This window comes from Benincasa hispida, chromosome 3, assembly GCF_027475165.1.
Source record: "Benincasa hispida cultivar pf3 chromosome 3, pf3_genome.v1.1, whole genome shotgun sequence".
NCBI classification, from domain to species: domain Eukaryota; kingdom Viridiplantae; phylum Streptophyta; class Magnoliopsida; order Cucurbitales; family Cucurbitaceae; genus Benincasa; species Benincasa hispida.
Genome location: NC_143480.1, coordinates 50,266,756 through 50,283,217, shown reverse-complemented (window position 1 = coordinate 50,283,217; position 16,462 = coordinate 50,266,756). Strand labels below are relative to the sequence as shown.

At 33.9% G+C, this 16,462-nt stretch overlaps 1 non-coding gene across 1 annotated transcript; it reads right to left on the bottom strand.

The window, feature by feature from the left end:
• Positions 1 to 15,974: 15,974 nt before the first annotated feature.
• On the bottom strand, positions 15,975 to 16,045 carry TRNAG-GCC (transfer RNA glycine (anticodon GCC)). The gene has a single exon. It is a non-coding gene; the product is annotated as a tRNA-Gly (tRNA).
• Between the last annotated feature and the right edge of the window lie 417 nt (positions 16,046 to 16,462).

Genomic DNA, 16,462 nt, shown 5'->3' with positions numbered 1-16,462 from the left:
TAAATAACGTGTGATCAGAATGTCCCTGAGTGAAACTGTGGGACTTAACAAAGGTAGTAAACATGTCCAACCACGCTCTCAGGGACTGTTTCAAACCATACAAAAACTTCCTGAGTTTACAAACCTGATGATTAAACTAAGTTTCAAAGCCTGGGAGAAAGCTCATATAAACCTCTTCTTCTAATTCACCATTCAGAAATGCATTTTTAGGTTAGTCTTTATTAATTGCAACAGAAAGAAGGACTCGGGCTGTGTTTAACTTCGCTACAAGGGAGAAAGTTTCAGAATAATCTATTCCATAAGTTTGAGTAAACCCTTTTGCTCAAGTCTGGCCCTATACCTGTCTAGAGTTCCATCTGATTTATACTTTAAAGGGAACACCCATTTGAACCTAATTGTTTTATGCCGTTTAGAAAGAGCTACAAGGACCCACATATTATTCTTTTCAAGAGCTCTCATTTCTTCCATGACGACAGTTTTCTACTCAGGAATTTCCATAGCCATATGTATGTTTTTCGATATTGTTGCTATATCAAGGCTGATAGTGAACGCTTTGAACTCAAAAGACAGATTACTATAATACAGAAAGCTATATATGAGGTACTTAATGCAGGACCTGGTGTCCTTTCTTAATGCAATGGGCATGTCAAGAGAGATATCATAACCCCTTGGTTTTTCTAATTCCTCATCTGTAATGGGATTTTAATTATATTTTTCAGCCTGAGATAGAGTCTCACCCTTTTGTGTTTCTGTCGAAGTCTCGTCATTAGTTGCAACCCTGTTATTCTCTGGAACTAACATGTCAGTCTTGTCATTCTACCAAATCAACAATATCATCCTCAACACACAAGTTAATATTATCAGGGCCAGTAGTACCTTGAGCTTGTGTTGGTTTAGATTCATGGACTGGAGTTGGCGGAGCGGTAGAGGACACCATTTCCTTTCTGAGATTCTTCTTGTAGTAAGTTATCCAAGGGACTTGTTCAGTGGGTAGAACAGTGTCATGGGCACTCAGAATGGGTTCAGAAAGGAGTTCAGGAAGGTCAGTAGGGACTGAAGATGTGAACCAGTTAGTCTCTTCACTAGTACTCTCCCTCTGAAGATGACTAATGGGGAAAAAAAGTTTATCCTAAAAGAACATTACATCCATGGAGATGACGTATTTTCAGGAAGAATGGTGGAAGCATTTATAACCTCGCTGGTGAAAGGGATACCCAACTACATTTCTAAGCACGAGGGGCAAACTTAGTTTGGTTAGGGCCAGACTATGGACAAAGGCAGTGCACCCAAAAACTCGGAGAGGGACATTAGGAATAAGCCGCATGGTAGGGTATGACTCCTTGAGACATTCAAGAGGGGTTTGGAGTTGGAGGACATGGGAACACATTCGATTAATAAGATGACCCATAGTCAGAACTACATCCCCCTATAAGCAATATGAAAGTGAAGTAGACAGCATGAGAGACCGTGTAACCTCGAGGAGGTGACGATTTTTCTTTTCAGCCACCCCATTTTGTTGAGGGGTATAAGCACACAAAATTTGGTGGACAATGCCTTTAGAGGACAAAAAATCATGAAGGGTATGATTAAGGAACTCAGGCCATTATTACTGTGAAGATTAGCAATTTTGGTGTTGAATTGAGTCTTAACAGTAGTGTAAAATTGTTGAAAGATCGATGAAACCTTAGATTTATCAGTGAAGAGAAAAACCCATGTAATACAGGTATGATCAATAAAGGTCACAAATCAATGTTTCCCCCAAGAGGTGGTAATACTTGAGTGACCCCAACCATCACTATGAATAAGGGTGAAGGGTTGAGAAGGTTTGTAAGGTTGAGACGGAAAGGTGACTCTATGCTGTTTTGCATAAATGCACATATCACAAGACAAAGAAAAGACATCAATTTTATTGAATGAATGAGGAAATAAATATTTCATATATTGGAAATTTAGGTGACCAAGGCGAAAATGCCACAACATACAATCTTTTTCTGAAGTTGAAAAATAAAAAGACAACAAACTAGTCCTATAACAGTTTCTAAAGGAAGCATCATCATTAAGGAAATAGAGTCCTTTATTGTGCCGAGTAGTGCCAATCGTCTTCCTCGAGCTCAAGTCGTGAAAGAAAACACTATCTAGTGAGAAGACAACTTGACAATTCAGGTATCTAGTTATCTTACTAATAGATAATAAATTGTAAGATATTTTGAGTACATACAACACATTCTGTAAAGTTACCATCAAAAAGAGAAATATGACCCTTGCCTACTATAGAAGCAAAGGACCCATTTGCAATCCAAATATTTTCATTACCAGCACTCGGAAGATATGATAGAAAATTATTAGAAGATTAAATCAAATGATCTGTAGCTCCCGAATCAAGTATCCATGGTTTCTTACCATTTATGTTGAGGAGACTTAAGGATTGAAAGGTACCTGATTAAGCAACAACCCCAAGAGAAGAGACACCAGAGTCACTTTGGCAATTCACCTGAAATTGTGATTGGGAGGCACTCGTAGATTCACTCATAGAAGCTCGACCAGGATTGGGCTTGTCATTTGGAGGAAGTTTTCTACCATTCAGTGGTCTACCATGTAACTTTCAGCATTGATCTTTCGTATGCCCAGGTTTCTTGCAATGTTCACACATGGGGTCTATTTCCCATTTTTCTTGTCACTATTAAAACTAGAATATTCCGCACTGAAAGCAGCAGAATCAACAGCAGATACAGTCATGATGTTTATAGCACTGACTCCGTCTTCCCCTAGACGAACCTCAGAGCACACTTCTAAGAGAAGGTATAGGCCTCTATTCCAGTATACGGTCTCGCACTACATCAAACTTGAAGTTCAAACCAGCTAGGAAATCATAAACAAAATCGACTTCCTCAATCTTGGAATACTGGATACCTCCACAAGGACATTCCCAAATAATTTAACAACATAGGTCCATCTCCTGCTAGATTAGGAATAATTTGTTAAAGTATGAAGTGACATCCATAATCCTCTGTTTTCACTTGTGAGTCTGTTTACACAGAGTGTAAAGACGAGATGCATTATGCCTTTTAGAATATAATTTCTGAACTGCATCCCAAATATCTTGAGCGGTCGCAACATACAACAACGATTTCTCTATCTGAGATTCCATACTATTAATCAGTAGTGATTGAAGAAGGGAGTCTTCTTCTTTCCAAATGCACTCTTGAGGATTCTTTGGCCTAGGTCTTGGTATCTCACCAGTTAGATACCCAAACTTGTAATGCCCCTCAAGAGCCATTTTGATGGACTGAGACCAGGAGAAATAATTTTTACCATTCAACTTTTCTCCTGCAATTAACCCTGAGGAATTTCCTATAGATCCAGATAAATAGTTATAGTAGTTAAAGTAGGGAAAGAGGTTACTAGATTCTCTGGATACAATGGTAAACCTGGAAGAAATGTCAAAATTCACTGTACTAGAATTTAAGTTTGTGGAAGCACCTAGGGCTTCCCCAAGTGCAACGATTTGTCGCTGAAAGCTTGCTTGAAGATTAGCCAACTGTTGTTGAACCATTACTAGAGATAAACCAATTGAACCTTGATGTTCATAACTAGGCAACGCATGATCAGGAAGGCCCGACGACTGCAGGTAGGTTGCTTGTGGCTGGAAGGGAAATGGGTTGAGGATTCCTGGCGACTGCGAGGGTCTTGTTGTCGCGGCATGGGATTTACCTCTATGGTAGGGGGACGACTCACCAATATCGGCTTTAAGGTGTATGTTTCGGCTATCGACAACAAGATTGGAGGTGTTGGGGTTGATGCCCGAAATCTCGTGAGTTTTATAGTTTGTAATTGTAATGTACAAACAATTTTTATTTATTTAATAAAATATGAGATATTTTATTCAATTAGTAGATTAACCCACAAAATCAATAAACTAACATCCAAGGTTATCTTCTGTAGCTTAAACATGTATGTAGAGACATACAGGTGGATCATGTTTAAGTGATAACCTAAATGGTCTGTAGTAGATGGATAAGGTTGGGTACCTTATCCTTGTGACATTATGAATATGACCTACTTTGTAGATGTTACAATTGTTGTAAAGTGCCACAAATGATCTGATCCTGATCCTTCATATAGAGACATGTGAGTGGGGGATTCTATACAAAAGGGTTTGTATAAGATCGAACCACGAAATGAATAGTCTCATTATATAATGCCATTAATAATAGGGACTTACATTTCACTAGGATGACCATAGATGACATGATTTGAATCTCGAGTGAGTTTTGAATTCTTGCCTATGAAGGTGATCATTTGATTTGTATGGGTGAGAGTATCCAGATCGCCAACTCAATAAGCCTACCATTTTGGGGATTCATCTAATTGGGGAGCTGGGAACACAGCTACACAAGACGAAATTCACTATTTCCCTAATGTCAGGGTAAGTAGATAAATTGCTCCCTTAAGAGTTGATTCTGGGGCTTGAATAATGTAACGCCACACCATCTCTTGGCCCGAGTGGGGTTTGGTCATAGCTGGACTATGAATTATTTTTCATTAGAGGGATTAGTGGTATTTAATGAGTTATATGTAACTATAGGGGCAATACGGTAATTTTGGCCCAACTGTACTTACGAGCAATTTGTGAAGGATCATCACACTGTTGACTGGTTAAATCCGATGGAGACATAAATACATCTGTAGTACAAAGATTGCAGCTGTCGGTCTTTAGTGGAGTGACCGGTAGTTAATCTACAAGTCCATAAGGTCTCATCTGTAGCTCAATTGGGATTATTGAGAACTAATTTTGGATTAATTTGAATTGTTCAAATTAATTAAGAGAATTAATTATATATAATATAATTATTTTAAATTAATTGTATGTGATATAATTAATATAATGTATTTGATACATTATAATATAAAGCTTATTTTGAGAGGAATTAAATATTTGAATATGATTCTAATACTAATTATATGGAAGAGATACATATAATTAAATTTAATATGAATTGGATTTATATTAAATACCATGTACCATTGAGAGAAATTTAAACTATAGGTTATATTGTATTTGATAAAAATAAAAACTATAGGTTATGTGTTATATTTGATATAACATATAGTTATACATATACATATAATAAGTTAGTTATTATATATATATATAATTATTTAAATTTGTTTTATTTTAATTTTGAAATTAAAGGGAGGGAAATAACTTTCCTCCCCTTAATCCTCTCTCAGTTTAACGTGGTGAGTGAGTGGTTTTGTTTTCTGATGGTCTTTATCATCTTTACAGAAGAAGTTTTGCTCTTTGAGTTTTTTTTCCTCTAAAAAAGAATACATTCATAAAGAAGAAAAATATCCCTCTCAAATTTCTCTCTCTCTCCCAAAAGAAGCAAAACCCACACCTTTTCCCATTTTTCTACCCAAAAGAGAATTTGCGATCGAACTTGGTTGTGTCTTTTTGGTTTACTGTGTTTTTGGAGATCAAAATTCATTGGAGGTTGGTGACTTTTTGGAGAGGAATTTCGTGAAGAAATTGGTTTCTTCCAAGGTATGTAATTTCTAACCATAATTCCTTTCAAAAGCATATCGTAATTTTATTAAAATGCATACTTAGGGTTCTATATTTCCATAATTCTATAAAATTGGGAATTGAGAATGATCCCCGCTTCCGCAGTGGACTTCACGGTTCCTTCAATTAGTATCAGAGCAGAGGTTTTTGGCCCCAATTTTTAATTTCTAGAAATAAGATTACAAATTATGGTGGGTAGCATTCTGCTTTGTTCATACCGATAATGAATGAACAAATGGTTTGCAATTTATGGATGTTTTGGGACTGGTCTGTAGATTTATCACTTTATTTTTACAAATTGGTTTGTAAGGACCCTTTTTTTGGGCATTAATTCCGATCGAGTCTGTAAATTTGTTGTTTGAGTTCGTGATGATTCCGACATTTTTTTTCGGAGAAAACGAAGCCGAAATCAGAGAAGAAATGAAACAAATCGCAACTGTACAATGGGCGGCTGTACAATAGCGTTGCAACGTTGCAGTGAGGCTAAACATGAACATTTTCCATAGCGTTGCAACGCTAGGTCACAACGTTGCAATGCTCCGAGATGGAAAGATTTTTCGATTTGCACGCGGTTTGATTCGTGGTTCAACTGGTTTGCATTTGGTTCGCTTGGTTCGAGTGGTTCATGGGCGGTTCGGGTGCTGGGTGGTCCGGTTCGTGCGGTTCAAGGTCCGGTTCGCCTGTTTTGAACCAGTTAAGTTATTATTTGTAATAGTTAGTTTTAGTTAATTAAATTAATATAAATATTATATTAATTAAATTAATTGTTTAGGAGTCCAATCCGATAAAAAAATTGTTGTTTAAATTATGTATTTGATGTATGGTTTATTTTTTTTTTAATTATATGTCATAATGTATGTCATATAGAAAAATCCCACCATAGATTATGCATTATTCGTGCATCATTTATATTATAAATGTTTTAATATATAGTTGCATGGTTTAATTTTATAGCATGCTCATGCATTATAAAATATAAGTGTTATAATATATGCTTGCATGCTTAATAACATTGTCATGCATAATTTATATAATAAGAGTTTTAATATATAGTTAGATGTATGCAGTATGTATGAATGTTATTATCTGAATTTCATTACTTTAGTATATAAGTGTTATGTATGTTAAGTAATGAAATGGGAATTGTATGAAGCATGACACTATTTTAGATAATTTTATAAATATTATAATTTTACTAAATATGTCATTAAATGTAATGTATGATTTTAATTTGTTTCATTTACTTTATAATTGTTATAATTAAATGAAATTAGAAATTAAAATCAATAATTCAATTGTATGCAAACTTAGGTTCAAATCTTTTTTTAAAATTATTTTACAATATGATTCACATAGACCTAAGATCACAAAATTTTTAATGAGATTAGAAATTAGTTTAGTCTTTTAATCAGTTTAATAGGATTAAATTGGTTTTAATTAAAAGATTAAATCTGTAGCAAGTGTATCTATAAGGAACCTTTTGTCTAATGTTAGTTCTGTCTAGGCTGGGGTATTTAATTAAGTCGACGGAAACAGAACACCCCTACCTGGGAACTAACCTGAAAAAGGTGAATTAGATAGATTTACTACAAACATGCAATTGTTGATTAAAGTTTATTAAAATGTTTAGTATACATTAATCAAACTTGTTTAACTATCCAAAGTAAGTATTATTTTTGGGCAAATTTAAACAATCACTTAGTAAAAATAAGTAGTAATATTTTTCTAAGTTAAATAATCCTAGGTAAAACACTCAGTGGGAGGAAAATGGGGTATATGGTATTTCATTTTTTCTTTTCATATTTTTCTCTATAAGTTCACACCGTGAGATTTATACTCGGCCTCGAGGTACCTTTGTTTATGTTCCCCTACGGGTGATGTTTGTATAGGTAAATACCAAGGTAAATGGAGAGAGCGTTTATAGTAAGTGGGAACGGGACGTGTGTCAACACATCCGTCGGTCTCTCTCATTGGTTTGTAGTAAATTTTCATGCTTGGCCTCGAGGCACCTTTGCTTGTGTCTCCCTAAAGATGGCATTTGCACGACTTTTTACTCAAACTCCAGAAATGGATAGGATTGCTTTAGTTTTTGCACCAATAAGTTTTTTTTCCTACGGTTGGCTCATTGGGGCGGAACTCTAGAATCTAAAATGAGAGATAAAATGTTAAGCTAGTTAACAATTTCTGAGCCAAACAATGGTAACTGATATATACAGGAACAAGGAGTTGTTCTGTATATTGGTTGAGATATCAGTGAAGGAGTACATGATCACCCTACGGTGACTTTTGCCTTGTCTCACTAAAACATCATTGCAAAATAAATTCACATAGGGTGCGTTAAATTATTTTGCTAAACTTATTGGTTTTTCAATTGGGTAATGCATGAATACTAATACAAATAAAATTGTATGTTTTAGCAAATTACAATATGACTTCTGCAACTCTAAATTTACTTGACGGCGACAAATTTACCGATGAAAATTATACTACATGGAAAAACACAATCAACACAATATTAATCATCGATGACCTAAGATTTGTCCTTACAAAGGATTGTCCTTCTGTTCCAGCTCAAAATGCCACTTGAAACGATCAGGAGGAATGTGAGCGTTGGGTATGGGCAAATGAAAATGTCCGAGCGTACATCTTAGAAAGCCTTTTTGATGTCTTGCCCAAGAAGCGTGAGCCCATGCTCACTGCCCATGAGATCATGCAGGGGAATGTTTGAACAACCGTCTTTTCAACTCAGGCATGATGTGCTCAAATTCATCTTCAATGTCCACATGCAAGAAGAGATATCTGTTCGAGAACATGTTCTCAACATGATGGTCCACTTTAATGTAGTTGAGATGAACAAGTCTGTAATTGATGAGGCCAGTCAGGTTAGCTTCATCCTAGAAACTTTACCTGAAAGTTTCCTACATTTTCATAGCAATGCTGTTATGAACAGAATTGACTACAACTTGACCACCTTGCTCAATGAGTTGCAGATATTCCAATCCTTGATGAAATTCAAGGAACAGAAGGGCGAGGCAAACGTTGCCTCGTCCTCTAAAAAGTTCTACAGAGGTTCGACCTTTAGAACTAAGTTTGTGCCTTCTTCTTCTAGCACCAAAAAGTAGTAGAAGAAGAAAGGTGGAAGGGGAAAAGGTAACCCACCAGTTGTTGCCTAGAAGGGCAAGAAGGCCAAGGCTGCAAAGGGAATCTGTTTCCATTGCACCTAGAAGGGACACTGGAAAAGGAATTGTGCCAAATACTTGACAAAAATTAAAGAGGACAAACAAGATAAATGCGATTTACTTATTTGGGAGATTTGTTTAGTGAAGAATGATGGTTCAGTCTGGATAATAGATTCAGGTGCCACTAACCATTTTTGTTCTTCATTTTAGGGAATCAATTCCTGACGGCGACTGGAGGCCGAGGAGATGAAGATGTGTGTTGGAATTGGGCACGTCGTCTCATATTCAGCAGTAGGAGGACTCCAACTTGCTTTATAGAATAGTTATGTTTTATTGGAAAATGTATATGTTGTATCTGAATTAAAGAGGAACTTAATTTCTGTAAAGTATTTACTTGAACAAAATTATACTTCATCGTTTAATGTAAATAAAGTGTTTATTTATAGAAATGGAAATGGTAACAATATTTGTTCTGCGAAGCTGGAAGATAATTTACATGTGCTAAGACCGTTAGCAACTAAAGCTCTCCTAAATACTGAATTGTTTAAAACTACAATAACCAAAATAAAAGATAGAAAATTTCTCCTAAGGAAAATTCCCATCTTTGGCACCTAAGATTAGGACACATAAATCTTAATAGGATTGAGACAGGTCAATAATAGACTTCTAAGCGAGTTAGAAGAAAATTCTTTACCTGTATATGAGTCATGCCTTAAAAGAAAAATGACTAAACGATCATTTACTAGAAAAGGTCACAGGACTAAAGAACCCATAGAACTTGTACATTCATACCTCTATGGTCTGATGAATGTTAAGGCAAGAGGAGAGTTTCAATATTTTATCACTTTTACTAATGATTATTCTAGATATGGGTATGCTAATTTAATGCAACATAAGTATGAAGCTTTTGAAAAGTTCAAAGAGTTTAAGGCTGAAGTTGAAAATTCATTAAATAAAACAATTAAAACATTTCAATCTGATCGAGGTGGAGAGTATTTGGATCTTATATTCCAAAACTATTTGATAGAACATGAAATCGTATCTCAACTCTTAGCATTTGGTACACCTCAGCATAATGGTGTACCGGAAATGAGAAATCAAACTCTATTGGACATGGTTCAGTCTTTGATGAGTTATGCTTCCTTACTTGACTCGTTTTAGGGTTATGCAGTACAGACTGCAACTTACATTTTGAACTATGTTCCATCCAAGAGTTTTACTAGAACACCTTTGGAATTATGGAATGATCGTAAAGATAGTGTACGTCATTTCAGGATCTGGGGTTGCCCAGCATATATGCTTGAGACAAATCCTAAGAAATTTGAAACTTGTTAAAACTGTGCCTATTTGTAGGTTACCCTAAAGGAACAATAGGTGGTTACTTCTACGATCCTAAATAAAATAAAGTGTTTGTGTTGAAAAATGCTATATTTTAAGAAGAGGATCATATAAGGGAGCATAAACCCGCAGTAAGATAGTGTTAAGTTAAATTTCCAATAAAACTACTAAACCTTCAACAAGAGTTGTTAAAGAACCTAACACCTTAACAAGAATTGTTGAAGTTGGTTCATCTAGTAGGTCACATCCACCTCAAGGATTGAGGAAGCCTTAACATAGTAGAAGGGTTGCGAACTTGTCTATTCGTTATATATGTCTAACATAAATCTTAGCTATCGTAGTTGACGGAGATGTTGAGGATCCACTATTTTATAAGAAGGCAATGGAGGATATTGATAAAGATGAATGGATCTCGAAATGGAGTCTATGTACTTCAATTCAGTTTGGGATCTTGTAGATTAACCTGATGGGGTAAAACCTATAGGTTGCAAGTGGGTCTACAAGAGAAAACGGGGTGCTGATGGAAAGGTGTAAACCTTTAAGGCTAGACTTGTGGCAAAGGGTTACACCCAAGTTGTGAGAGTCAACTATGATGAAACTTTCTCACCTGTTGTCATGTTGAAGTCTATTTGGATACTTTTGTCCATTGCCTCATATTATGACTATGAGAGTTGGTAAATTAATGTTAAGACTACTTTTCTGAATGACAATCTTGAGGAGACCATTTATATGGAGTAGCTTGAGAAATTCATAACCCAAGGTCAAGAGCAAAAGGTTTGCAAGCTTAATCGGTCCATTTATGGATTGAAGTAAGCTTTTCGATCTTGGAATATAAGATTTGATACTACAGTCAAATCTTATGGCTTTGATCAAATGTTGATGAACCCTGCGTTTACAAAAGAATCATCAACAATTCAGTAGCTTTTCTAGTGCTATATGTAGACGATATCCTACTTATTGGGAATGATGTAGATATGTTGATTGAAATTAAGAATTGACTAGCGACCCAGTTCCAAATGAAAGATTTAGTAGAGGCACATTTTGTTCTGGGCATTCAGATCTTTAAAGATCGAAAGAACAAAATGCTAGCCCTATCTTAGGCATCATACATTGACAAGATGCTCGTCAAGTTTTTGATGCAGAACTTCAAGAGGGGTTTACTCATTTTCAGGCATGGAGTTATTTTGTCTAAGGAACAATGTACTAGATCTGACATTTGCTATGCAGTGGGGATAGTTAGTAGATATCAGTCTAATCCAAGATTTGATCACTAGACCGTTAAGAACATCCTCTAGTATCTTCAAAGAACGAAGAACTATGTTCTCATGTATGGTTCTAAGGATTTGATCATTATAGGATACACAAACTTTGATTTTCAGACTGATAAGGATTCTAGGAAATCTACATCAGGATCAGTATTCACTCTTAACGGAGGGGCAATAGTTTAGAGGAGCACCAAGTAGAGGTGCATTTTTGACTCTACTATGGAGGCTGAGTACGTAACGACTTGTGAAACTGCGAAGGAAGTTGTGTGGCTCAGGAAGTTCCTAACTGAACTGGAAGTGGTTTCAGACATGTCAAAACCCATCACCCTTTATTGTGATAATAGTGATGTTGTGGCTAATTTTCGAGAGCCTTAGAGTCACAAGTGCGGAAAGCACATAGAGTGGAAGTATCATCTCATTGGGGAGATTGTGCATCGAGGGGACGTGTTCATCACGCAGATAGTTTCGAAGCACAAAAATGCTGATCCATTAATGAAGACCCTCACAACTAAGGTATTTAAGGGTCACCTGAAGAGTATGAGTTTACGAGATAGGCCACATCTAATCTAGGGCAAGTGGGAGATTTTATACTAGGCGAGTTTTATACCCTAGTTTACTGTTTTCTGTACTTTTATTTGTGTGACTTTTATGATGTATACCTTATTTACTCTAGGACAGGTGGGAGATTGTTGGGGTTGATGCCCTAAATCTTGTGAGTTCTGTAGTTTGTAATTGTAATGTACAAACAATTTTATTTATTTAATAAAATATGAGATATTTTATTCATTTAGTATCATTAACCCACGAAACCAATAAACTAACATCCAAAGTTTTCTTCTGTAGCTTAAACATGTATGTAGAGACGAAAAACAAATCATTAACTTCAACTGCTTCATGCCCCGGATCACGGGTATTCTTATTGTAGTTATAGACCCCATGCTTGGCTACGAGAATCACTTATTCCCTTATATTCTAGTTCAAATTTTGCTTAAGCTTCAGATTCTTAAGATTAGAGGAAAACAGGACCTTTTGGTTTGGATGCTTCAGTGGGCTTGGATGAAACAGAAAAATCTTACTCTGGGTACTTATGTGTATTTCTATTTAGGAAATGAAAACGGAATGCTATTTCTATGCCTTTCGAAACTCGATTTTAGGTTTTCGAATGATCATGAGTGGGATAGATGGAGTCATCCATAAACTCTTCACGGAGTTCTTTTTCAAGTTTGATTTCCAACTCACATTGTGAATCTATTAGTTTCTTAGTAATTCTAAAATCTTGACTTTCGTTTTCATTATTAATGCGTTTTTGCATTAATGTTACTAGCTCTTCTCTGCGCTAACTCTGGATATGATGATGAAAATAGACTGATTTTATATCACCCTTCAATTCGAATTAGTAAAAACAATGTCTCCTTGCATAATATGGATTCCAAACATTTATGATATGGATGTAAATGAGTTGAATTACTTATCCCTTAGTCTAATAGTGAACTATCTCTCTAGAATAAAAAAAGAAAACAATGAGGGTGTATGAATCTCATGGAGAGTTTGATCCTGGTTTAGGATGAACGCTGGTAGCATTCTTAACACATGCAAGTTGGACGGGAAGTGGTGTTTCAAGTGGCAGATGGGAACCTTATCCTGGTAATACTATGAATACGACTCACTTTGTAGATGTTACAATTGTTGTAAAGTGCTACAAATGATCTGATCTTGGTCATTCATGTAGAGACATGTGAACGAGGGTATTTTATACAAAGGGGTTTGTATAAGATCGGACCATGAAATGAATAGTCTCATTATAAGGCCATTAATAATAGAGAATTACATTTCATCAGGATGACCATAGGTGACATGATTGAATCCTGAGTGAGTTGTGAACTCCTGCCTATGAAGGCAGTCCTTTGATTTGTATGGGTACGAGTGGTTAGATTTCTGACTCGATAAGCTTACCATTTTAGGGATTCGTCTGATTGGGGAGCTGGGAACACAGCTACACATGACAAAATTCACTTCTTCCTTAATGTCAGGGTAAGTAGATAAATTGTTCCCTTAAGGACTGATTTTGGGGCTTGAACAATATGGCGCCACACCCTCTCTTGACCCGAGAAGGGTTTGGTCATAGTTGGACTAAGACTTATTGTTCATTAGAGGGATCAATGATACTTAAGAAATTATATGTAACTATAAGGACAAAATGATAATTTTGGCCAAGTTGTACCTACAACCAATTTGTGAAGGGTCATTGCCCTGTTGACTGGTTATATCCAATAAACATAGAAATATATCTATAGTGCGAAGAGTGTTACTGTCGGTCTTTAGTAGAGTGACTGACAATAAAGAATGTTGAATAATTTAATTAAATAAGTTTAATCAATTATTCAAGTACCATTGAAGCTTTAATCTACAAATCTATAAGGTCCCTTCTGTAGCTCAACTAGAATTATTGAGAATTAATTTTGGATTGATTTGAATTGTTCAAATTAATTAAGAGAATTAATTATATGTGATATAATTAATATAATGTATTTGATACATTATAATATAAAGTTTATTTTGAGAGGAATTAAATAATTGAATATGATTCAAATACTAAGTATATGAATGAGAGTCATATAATTAAGTTTGATATGAATTGGATTGCTATTAAATACCATGTATCATTGAGAGAAATTAAAACTATAGGTTATATTATATTTGATACAATATAAAAACTATAGGTTATGTATTATATTCAATATAACGTATAGTTATTTACAAAAAAAAAAAAAAGAGAGAGAGAGATCGAAGGAGGAAGAGAAAAATATATAAGAGTAAATTTGAAAATTATTTGCTGATGAGGGAAGCAAAATATCAAAATTCTTAAATTTTAAATAGTAGAGCAAAAGCCATTTTGGAACTTAAGAATGCATTTTTTAATCAATTTGATATTTCAACTCAATTTTTTTTTTTTTTAAATAAGAAAAATCAGGTAGATGGAGTGGAACCCAGAGGAATAGGAAGGAATTCTGTTGTATTAAGAGTTTGTTTAAATTGATTTTCCAAGGTTGGTTTATTTTACAAGTTTTGCTATGGAATTTCAGAAAGACTTTAAATATTTTTATTTGTTTCACAAAATTTCATTTTTTAAAATTCAAGATATTGTTATTTAGAAACTCTAAAACTTACTTACCATAAGGTTTTTGTTTATATTCTCTCTAAACATGTGAAGATGAACAATAAAAATATAACTGAACAATAAAAATATAACTTAATTAATTAATAAATTAATATCAATTTATCATAATATTAATGGTAATTAGTTACTAAATATTAATAATTATCTAGACTTAACAAATGTCAACTAATATAATAATTACAATCAATATTTTATTATCTTAACTATTTAATACAAAATTTCATAATTAATTTAAATATTCTTATTAGTTTATATTTATTCAATTATTTTAATTAATTAAATTAAGTTTCGTTACTGTATAATATAAAATGTTTATTTATTTTTATTTTAAGGATTAAATAATTCTTTAATATAAAAATAGATTAAATAGTACTAAATTTAATTTACATTAATTGTTTCCTTTATTTAATTAATACTTAATTTTAGGTTTTATATACAAAATTGATGAATCAAACATAGATATTTAACTTCAAACATTAATTATCCTATATATCTAAAGAAAAGACAACAATTATACCAGACATTTAAATCCCTAATATTTAAGGTCACATTTACAAATCCATAATAAAAATTGATGTTATTGTAATGGAATTTTATTGATAGATAAATTACTTTTGATTATGTTTACTTATAATTATAAATCTCTCAAATTTACCTTTACTGCTGCTATTACCATTATCAGTTAGGGTCAAATGGTAATAATAACAATAAATGTGGTAGATTCATTTTTCTCCTACTGTAACAGTAACCATACCGGTAACGATATTGGTTAGTGGGTCCCACATAATTTTGAAGTGCAATCGAATTGCTTATTCTTCACGCCTTAATTGAATTATGTTCTTCAATTACATGCTTGAAACTGGACCTCATATTTCATTACGATTATGAAACACACGTAAATAACAACAAACGTAATTAAATGGGGCTTACTTTTTAGATTACTATTGATTTATTACATTTCTATTAGGGTACATGTGAACTAAGATCTATATCCCTAAAACAATATTTACTATCCAAACGAGTCGTAAGCACTTAAAAACACATCCACTGTTTTTTCTTTCCTTTTTTAATACTTAGAAGTACTTTTTAAAACATCTTAAAAGTCAATCCAAAGAGATGCTCATTTGCTAATTTCTTGGCTTCATTATTTTTCTACTCAAATTTGTCACCGTCCCCACTTCAAAATAATACAATGCAAATACTCAAAGACCAAATAGAATGGTTTTACCAGGTAATTTCTTCCTTATTCATTATTCCAATTGCAGTATGCTGGTGTCTTTATCATATTCATTATTCCAATTGCTTCGCTTTTTAATTAGAAGTTCCAATAATAAAAAAAAAACAATAATAATAATAATTCCAAAAAAAAAAAAGCTGCATAATTGATACAGGAGTTTCAAAGATTCAACATCATAAAATAATAATTATCTAGAATAAAATAAAAACAATGCACCAGCCGGGAATCGAACCCGGGTCTGTACCGTGGCAGGGTACTATTCTACCACTAGACCACTGGTGCTTTTGTTGTAGGGGACATATAATAATACTAATATTTGTTAATTAAGAAGCAAATTTGTTGGTAATTTACTTGGAATTTTTTATTCATGTGGCTTCAGAAATTGCGGCAAATGGGGTTGAGGAAATTGGTAATTCCCATTGGATAGGAAATTTCATTTCCATTTATGAGGTATATTCTCTCGTAAGAATTGGACTCGTAGTTACCTCCATCTCGTTGATGAAAAAATTATGTTAAGGGTATATTTGATTTAATTTTTAAATGTTTAATTTTTGAAAATATGTCGTTTTGGAAAAAATGAAGTGTGTGGTAAATATTCAAAATAATTTTGAAACACTTTCAAAGTTTATTTTAAATAGTTTTTATCAAAATAGTTTAAATAAAAATGATTTTCTAAAAAAATACTTTTTTCTTTAGTCA